The sequence below is a fragment of the Ambystoma mexicanum genome, chromosome 4q (genome assembly GCF_040938575.1).
Source record: "Ambystoma mexicanum isolate Mex_15411 chromosome 4q, UKY_AmexF1_1, whole genome shotgun sequence".
In the NCBI taxonomy this organism is placed as follows: Eukaryota; Metazoa; Chordata; class Amphibia; order Caudata; family Ambystomatidae; genus Ambystoma; species Ambystoma mexicanum.
This window is the reverse complement of record NC_090928.1, coordinates 878,041,221-878,049,351: the sequence shown is the minus strand read 5'-3', so window position 1 is coordinate 878,049,351 and position 8,131 is coordinate 878,041,221.

The following is an 8,131-nucleotide window of genomic DNA, read 5'->3' as shown; positions in this document are numbered from 1 at the left end:
TGTTCTGGGTGGGTGGGTGCATGTTTGTGTGATGAGGGCAGTGTGAATGAATGTGAGAGGTGATGTATGAGTGGGTAAAAGGGGATGTCTGCATGTGTGTGTGTAAGGCCCTGGGAGACTGGGGATCTCAAGAGCATTTTTGACACATCTTGTAATGACTTTGCATGTTTTACTGGTATTTTCGGCAAGGCCAAGTTCATGTGTGTCATTACCTGGCTGGAATGGCATTTTGGTAGTGGCAGTCTAGCCAGTGGCATGACATATATTACTCATCATCTTTGATAAAGCAAGCATGATAAGTAGATCTATTGGTGTAGCGGTCTGTATATTTCTTAATGTAGCATGACTTTTTATTAACTGAGTTTCTATGATGAAGCAAGGATGACAAGTGTTCTTATGGGTCTAGGCTGTCTTATATTGGAACCAGTTTGGATATGTTTTCTTATTGTGACGTGTTACTTTTAATGGCCAAACTAACAGGAGTATTTTCTTACATAGGAGTAATGGCATATATTGGCAGAGCCAGCTTTGTGCCTAATGTCAGTAAAACATCTCAAAACGAACATGAGTATGTTCTTATAAGGGCCTACTAGCCTATGTTGGCGGCGCAAGCATGGAAATGTATGGGCACAGCCAGCATGAAAATGTTGTTTTATACTGGCATATATTGAAGGGACCAGAATTACAATGCATTAGGAAATGCGATTGTGCACTTTTGGTGACATGCCTCTATTGTACCCTTTTCCATGAGTTACCCTACACCCTAAAAAAATGATTGCAAACTGTCTGGCCTTGTACCCAAATGTGCACAGAAAGTGTGCTGTTTAATGCAACATTTAACCCATTATTCCAAAAAAAAATCTCATGGGAGGGGGCAGAATCCCACTGGCCCTCCCCAAACCTGTTTTCATTAGTTCGGATCCTGCCGCTATGTTCTGTCGCAATCGCATATTTGTGGCAAATATTTACATCTTTCAATAAAACAATCTACCAGCCACCACTGATTTTGGGACCAGGTACCGCCCCCTTCTTTCTACGCTAGATGAAACATTTAAGCTTTGATGAAAAAACATATTCACTTCTTTCACTTGCATGCCCCAGCACCGGCAGAATCATCATGAACATAAGACACACGTGGTTGACTGAGCCGGCCTGGGATGTGGGGTGCCCTGTGCTTTGTTAAGGAGCTTGTGGGATCTCAGCATAGCTTGCAGGGAGGCCCCCACATTTGGTGCTACACCACTGATTGGGCTCTGCTCACCTTGAACGCATTCAAGTGTTATGTTAATGGTTGAGAGGGGCCGCAAACTCGACCAGGGCCCCGCTCTGGTGCAACACTCTATAAGAAAATGAACGTTGTACACAGAGTCTCAGAAGTGAAAGAGCCATGGAGTGACCCACCCCTCCCCGCTCAGACTCCTTGGAAAGGGCTTTGTGGAAGCTTTATTCACGAGCTAGTCCTGGGGGGGTCATTGTTGATGCACCTCGCACATAGAGCTCTGAAAATCATAGATGCATTGATCCCCACTCTTGAGGGAAGTGCACCCACCTCCCCACACCTCAATACGTTAAAAAGTGATCTATCAAAGCCTAGGACATTATGGTGTTATGTTCAGCTCTGGGTTGTGAAGGACAACATTTGGTTGTTTGTCGCATAACTTAAAGATAAATGCAAACAGAGACAAATGGCCTCAGCACAATAGGTGTCTTCTGTAGTATTGGTAGCTGGCACATAGATACATTTATAGCCAGGGAATTTTCTTGATACTAAATCATGGTCAATGATTTAATGTTCAGGCCTTCCTCATGCAGCATTGTGCTCCCCGGTAAACAGACAACGTACGCCTGCCCAGGTTAGTGCTTTTTGGGCTTGTTTAACACATCAAGGCTCAAATAATGAGTACTTCTGTGTACACTGATCTATAGCTGTTTCATACACTAGCTGTCAGTTACCCCGTTACAAGTACTGCATTATGTATGTTTTACATATAGGGTCCACGTCGAATCTGGAAAATGACATTCACCAAATGTGTGATCGTGGACAAATCTCGCCTCCCTCTGTGACTCGGTACTTATATGTGGCTGAAATGAGAGCGCCTGGAAACATGGGTGTTAGATGCATCTGAAGGTTGTGTGCCATCATGTCCTCTGATGCCACTTGGGGTGGAGCCTAAGGACATCACTTCCTGCGATGTCATCAGCGGTCAAAGGCTCTGTGATGTCACTTCTTCTGCTAGCCCTTGCATTTTGGTGAAATGATGTCTCTGTATTAGATTGCAGTTTGGTTTTGTAAACTTGGGCAAATAATATATAATAGGCGCTATTGTTTTCTAAATGAATGCGCTACTTGGCATGCTAAAACCATCGCTATTATATAGTAATGTAGCAAATTGCTTAGCTATGTGTATAAGTTACGCAGATTGCAAACATTGTTTGCACTGTTATCTCGGTTCCTATCATCTCTGATTTAGCTTTCATTTTCAAAACTGACAATTTACTCAAGATGATACTTTTGTGAAACTTGCTGCACATCTCACTATTGCACTTCCTTTCTACAGACAGAAAGCTTAGAGAAAATCAATCATTCAGTTAATTTAGACTGGGTTCTGGAAGTAGACACTTCTATGTTGTCGTAGACTGGTGTTTGTCACAAATAAGGGCAAGGTGAGCTGCGCCCTACAGCAGAGGTATGGTGCAAGTGACGTCATCGCATGTTGGCAGACTCCCACGACTCGACATGGCTGGTGGAACAACAGGAAATTCTGTCTGTCAATAGTCAGCCCATCTCATATTTCAAGCATTTTAGCAGAGAACACAGAGCACATCGCCATGCATGAACCTGCGGAGTGGAATAACTTCATTTACAAACTATTTCACAATCCAGTGTCTGTAGAAATGTCTGGCAAATACAGTCACAATGCCAAGTTGTTGTGCGAAGGCTGGCAGGCAAAGTTAAATCCTTTGCCATTTACTCGTGGCAATGCAGTGATAAACATGCAGTTGAAATGGAATGTATATTGTTGCTAAAATTCGTGCATATGATTTTTGAAACGCCAAAAAACGAGCACTTCAAATATGAATAATAAAAAGTGCATTAAAGTAATTTTCAAAACTGTACAGCAGAGGTCGAGTCAGAAAGAGCTCGTCGTCGTTTCCCAAGTTGCTCCTTTCAAACAGCAGGGCAACCTCCCCTCCCCCTATTGCCCAATGAACAGTGTAATGGAATGGTGTAGCCCGATGCCCCACCGGGAGCCCTCTGAAGCCCCTCTGGCACCAAACCCTGCCTCCGCCATTGCAGCTGAGGAGATTAGTGTGGGAAATAAACAGTTTCACTTTTTCTAACCTAAAGACATTTCTCAAACTCATTTTCTCTGACAGCCGTGGGTTTCGATGTTATAATCCCAGCTAAGGTCACCAGTTTACGCTTTAAGGGAGTTCCTACCCTTGGGTGAGAGCTCAGACTCATTCATAAGTTTACTGACATTTGGTAGACTGGGCTGTAAGGTGACACTGTTCCTGGATATAATGAAAGATAACCTGCACAGCAACGTGCATATTTCATAGCTGTCATATAAGAGAGACGAAGAACGCATTGCCCGGTTCCGTTTTATCCGTAAAATGACTCCACAGAAATACACAAACGTCGACGGTTATAAGAAGACATTCTCTTGATGGACGTTCCTGATAGACACAGGTTTTATTTCGTTTCATGCAACCATGTTAAAAACGGACTTTCCGGAACATTCATGTAGACAGTAATGCATATGTACAACTATTCAATAAAGTTCGTAAGTCTGGGTATTTAGAAATGTAGGTCTATTTATTTCACGTTCAGCACTGACGTTCACACAAAATTAGCAAATGCGTTCATTTGTTTTATTCGTGAAAGGTAGAGTAAAATCTATTAAAAGAAAACTGAAGTAAGTAAGATGTATAAACAACATATTAGCTACCTCATCCAGGCTCATCATTGGTAAGGGTTCTGCAAAGAGACAAAGCCATTGAGGAGATAGCAGAACTGTTTTAGATACTGAAAACCTTTAAACTCAGAAGTATGCAGTAGTGGACCCATCCCCTCCGTGAAGGTGGAACTACTGGTGGGCAGTTCACTACTGCCCATTACAAAAGCTTAGTAGCAGCTGAGATTCCAGCAAATAGTAAACATCTCGTGGAGTTGATTGAAACCTCTCCCTGGTAATGTGATGCTAGCAGAGTGGCCAGGGCTGCTTTGGCATGAAGATATACTCCAAGTTAAGGATAACCCTCACCCAGTGACAACAGCCCCCAATTCAGCATTATGGAGCAGGTGGTAAAAAGAGAAAATCTCTCCAATTTTAGACTAGCAGACATCAGCATGACATGAGACGCACAACATGTATCAAAGTTAGCCTTTGTGGTGGTGGTGATCCACATGACTGCTTGTGGCAGAGACATTTCTGCCCAATGGCCCATGGGAACCCGGGTGTGAATTGCAGGGGAGGTGGTAAACCCACCTGCTTGTCTCTCTTTCTAACCGATAAAGCAGATTAGGAGTATTTTAGGTAATTCCACATGATCCATGTTTTACCGCTCAGTGGGAATAATTACCATCTGCCCCCGCGGATGGTCTTTATTCTGCAATAAGGCAACAATGATTCTGAAGGGGGATAATACTCAGTCTCTATATACATGCAGGGAGATATTGCAGGTATTTGAATTTTGCAGGCATTATGCTCTTAATGGAAATTGGAGTAGTTTGATTTTTTTAATTATTAGTTAGAATTATCCTAGAGCTCTATGCCGACAGTCCATACTGATCATGACTTCGGCTCTGGGGTGTCACAAAACAGTTTGTGATCCATGATCACTGTGAACCTCTAGTCCAAGCTCCTGGTTAAGCTTGCTTGCAAGCTGTATATGATCGCACACTCAACAGTAATCTGCAATCAGAGCCATGACCACAAAAGTTACTATGGAGAGAAGGGTAGAATAGTATTAGCATTGGAGGTGCCTGGTGATGGGAACTGTCATACTAGGAAGAGCCCTTGTCCATCCATGGGAATGAGTTGAACCAAGCTTATGGTGAGACGTACAGTTTTTTGACTCAGTACTGTCAGACTTTGGGCGACATCTAGTTCTAGGGAATTTTCCACACACCCCAAATCAGGTTCGCACATTTTTTATTTATTTAGTGAAGTTATTTGTATGGACCTGAAACCCCCAATTTAACAATTTTGATTCCCCACAGCCTCCTTCCTCTTTCAGACAAGAAACACCCAGGGGTGCACAGAAGATATGTTTATTAATAAAATAGAAATATTTGAATCAATTTAAATGTGAACAACACTGGTCACTTCAATTTTCAATCCTACCTTTACTTGCATTTATATTTTTGTAAACACACACATCATCACATGTATATTAGATTTACCCTGAGCGCACATACACCATGCATTGAAAAGTGCATACAAGCTCAGGATACAGTTGTCAATTTGTAGAAAACTCAATCAAATCAGAACATCCCTTCCTAAGTCTCGAAACTCTTCTGTATTGAAAATAGATACCTCCCCTGTTACTCAATGGACATGTCAGAATTTCAAAAGGAGTTCTAGAAAACTCAATTGAAACACAGGCTACTTGCCAATCTAGCATGTAAATCGCTCGTAGGGAGAAAAAGTTATCTTAAAAATGTGTGTTTGGTAGATTCTCTTCACTGGTGTCTCTATTGCATTATTGTGTGTGAGTGTACATTTGTCATTTGAAATAGGCAACTTAAAAGTGGGAAAATGGATGGTTGTTTATAACCCTTTCCCCTTTTTCTTGACTGGATCAGCACCAGTAACTGGACTCTGCTTGGTTATGTAACCAGGAAATTACTTCAATTACCTTATTTCCTAGGTATTTTCACAGTGATATATCCTTTTGGCTCACTGAATACTTCTTCTGTGATTCATCATTGCATAGAGAAGGAAGCTGTGGGTCTCCAGTGTATACACACACTTTTTGATTTATAATTCCAGAAGTGCATACACTTCTGAAATATTTCCCAGTTTCTCAGGATGCACAGTCAAATGATGTACCCATGGCCCCTCCTTACCTTCACAGATAAAAAGGGATTGGATTTAATCTATTTCACTTCAGAGTATAACTCCCCATAGAATTATTTCTCCTTAATTTTATACTTACATGGGAATATATTTGTTTGCTGTCTCACAGAGAGGCGGGCACCGTCTTATGGACTGGCTCCTTTTTCTTGCTCTATTAAATGATGAGCATCAGTCAGCAGGATGGAGTCAGCTTCCCTCCACAGCCTGGTTTCCCGCTTTCTGTATTGGGCTTGTCTGTGTGTCTTCCAAAGATGAAAACCTGTAGTATACATTCCATGTAGGACTCACTTACGGTGCTCAGCTAATAATCCACAATTGGTCTAAAGGAAAGAAATCTATTCCATTCTCCTTTATATTGTTGTCAGTTCTCCTTCATCTCCTTCTTCCCATTCAGTCAGTTGGTGTGTGAGCAAGTGAATCTCTCTAATCTATATGTTTGGACTTTTATAGACCAGAAACTACTCCATTTAGGGATTTGTATCATTTCTCTAATAAAACTGGTCAGTGTAGTGATTGGACAGTGTTCCAAATGTGACATCACATGAAACTATCCCCTTCATACTCAGTGGGCATATTAATGAAGAGAGCATTCTAATTGCATTAATATCTCCACCCATTATCCCTCCCACTTGAAATTAGGTCATTTTGGAGATTTCTTCATTAATTTTCTGAAAAATCATGATCCCCTTCTGTGATTATGTTACTCATTGGTTTATCAGATTTCTCTCACTCAGGAGAATCCAAGCATGTCATTCTCATCTTTGCACGGCCTGTGATGGGTGTGTTACACATGTTTCCTCTTTGTTCTCTGATACTTTAATATAAAATATAATTTTTCCATCTCTCAATAAAAGGCTTGCGAGCAGGGACGCTAGAATTTATGAATCACTGACGTGCCAATTCCTGGGCAAAAATACCCACATTGGCCTAATTTGCATAATTAAGCACTTATCAACAAAATATCGTTTTGTATTCAGCTGATAGAGCTTTTCATACTGATCAATTAAAAAAACATAGGTCTCTACAGCATTTGGTTCAAAAGTTATTCACAAAAATATGTTTCCATATGTGCATTGTTTACTTACATATAAAGGGATGAATAACAATCTGAAATGGAATACCATCCCCTCCCTGACAATTGAACATTTGGTACCATATAATGTTTGTTCCTTTGAATCTGAGAGATGTGCTATTTCTGACTCAGATAAGCCTGGTCATCATGACACATAGTGTCAGGAGGCTCATTGAAATTAGGCTGCCACCCATCTGTTGACACTGGTCCCTTCCTCCTCAGTGCTTGCAACCACTTTCTATTGATTGAGCCAGACTCCAAGTATCCAAAGGTGTGAATCGTATCCTCCTGGAAAAACTAGCTGATGGGATTATCAGATTTCTTGGAGAGTAGACCACGGCTCAGATTTGATTCTGTGGCCTTAGAAGGCATTTGTCTTCCTCTGCAAGGCCTATCTTTGAAAATAAAAGCAAAACATTTGGTCCTTTGCTAAATTCCAGAGTAGTCAGCTTCAAGGCCTGGCTGCATTTACTTGGGATTAAACATCCCCATCCTGTATCTGTTGGGGGTAGGCATGTAATTTGACCATCCAGGCCATGCTGCTAACTTTCATCCATAATTGAAGCCTCTAAAGTAATGTTCTTTTCCCCATTGCTTTTACATTTCTGAATAAAACAGGACAACATTATAACATTTCTTTGAAATCAAACGCCTGTTAACATTTTACATTGGTGAGTGTCTGTAGGTTTGATAATGAAGATTCTCAATCCTGCAAAGAAATAAATAGAAGAATGAAGGCCTAAATGTGAGTTTTACTTTGGGTAACATGTTCTGTATTTACATCCCATATTGATTTTTATTACATTTAATAACAGTTGCTGGATATTTCATATAATGCATTTTGGACATGTATTCTGTTTGTAGATGCATCACACATTTCCTCACATGTGTCTTTTCAGATGCTCTGTCCAGGTAGCAGCTCACATTTTTGTTTTAAATGTTGCACTGTTGTCTGTATTCTGGTACATATTTG